This window comes from Buceros rhinoceros, unplaced genomic scaffold (assembly GCF_000710305.1).
Source record: "Buceros rhinoceros silvestris isolate BGI_N320 unplaced genomic scaffold, ASM71030v1 scaffold11121, whole genome shotgun sequence".
Lineage (NCBI taxonomy): Eukaryota > Metazoa > Chordata > Aves > Bucerotiformes > Bucerotidae > Buceros > Buceros rhinoceros.
The window spans coordinates 49402-50588 of record NW_010394894.1 but is presented as its reverse complement, the minus strand read 5'-3'; the positions used below and the strand labels follow the sequence as shown (position 1 = coordinate 50588).

Genomic DNA, 1187 nt, shown 5'->3' with positions numbered 1-1187 from the left:
GGATGCAGCCGGAGGATGCCGGTGCCTGCAGCAACCTGCGATGCGGGACAGCCTTGCGCAGGGGAGGGAGCAGCCCCCTCCATGGCAGCGTTTTGGGGGAGAGCAAGTGGTGGTGAAGCAGAGGTGCCACAGCGGTGCCGGAGCCCCCGGGCTGTGCTCGCTGCCGCACTGTGCTGCCTGCCTGCGGCTTTGGCTGTCATGGCTGCACGGGAAGGAGCAGGCAGGAGCAGGGATGGGGCAGAGGAGGGCGGGCGGCAAAGGCGAGAAGCAGCGACGGCAGAGAGCAGCCAGGGAGGGGACGGGTACAGTAGTGCCGTTGCTGGTGGGGAACGTGGGCACAGCACCGGGCAGAGGACAGGCAGGGCAGGGCTGTCAAGTGTGGCATGCAGCGGCCAAGCTCCTTTTCCTCCTGTGCTTGAAACGCGAGCCCTGTCTGCTCCTCACTCTTCTCCTCCCGCCAGAGGGGAGCTGCCCCTCGTGTCCCCAAACCCTCTCTCCGGGCTGCTGTGGGTCTGCAGCATAATTTAACCCGTGGGGAGAAAGGCAGTGCGGGTGAGCACTGTGTGCATGCCCGGGTGGGGTCTGGTCCCTCACTCATTACCCCATGAGGGTCTCAGAGCCTGAGAGCCTTCTCCTGTGTAAAGGCAACTGGATTTCAAGCTATTGGTGTCTTTCTGTGGCCCCATCAGCCTTCATCCCTGCATACATCATTGCCATTGCTCTACCAGTCTGTCCCTCCTTTGCTCCTGCCTTTGCTGCCTCACATTTCCGTCTCTGTGTTGGGCTGGGCTGGTGCCACCATTAATGGGTCTCCAGCACCAAGCTGTGGGACACGGTCTGCAGCTGCCGGACCTGAGGGTGACAAGTTCCACTCACTTCTCTCCTCTCATCTGCTCCTCTATATTGTAAATCTAAACCGGTCTACCAGTCTGTCCCTCCTTTGCTCCTGCCTTTGCTGCCTCACATTTCCGTCTCTGTGTTGGGCTGGGCTGGTGCCACCATTAATGGGTCTCCAGCACCAAGCTGTGGGACACGGTCTGCAGCTGCCGGACCTGAGGGTGACAAGTTCCACTCACTTCTCTCCTCTCATCTGCTCCTCTATATTGTAAATCTAAACCGGGCTACCCCACCTCCCTCTGCTCCCAGCTTGACTTCCCCGGCTGCAGTGCACGGCTCTGCATCTCTGG

General features: G+C 60.7%; 1 protein-coding gene across 1 annotated transcript in view; it reads left to right on the top strand.

Annotated features, from left to right (window-relative positions):
* The window catches only part of JADE2 (jade family PHD finger 2), a 72423-nt gene that overhangs the window by 59391 nt on the left and 11845 nt on the right, over positions 1-1187 (top strand).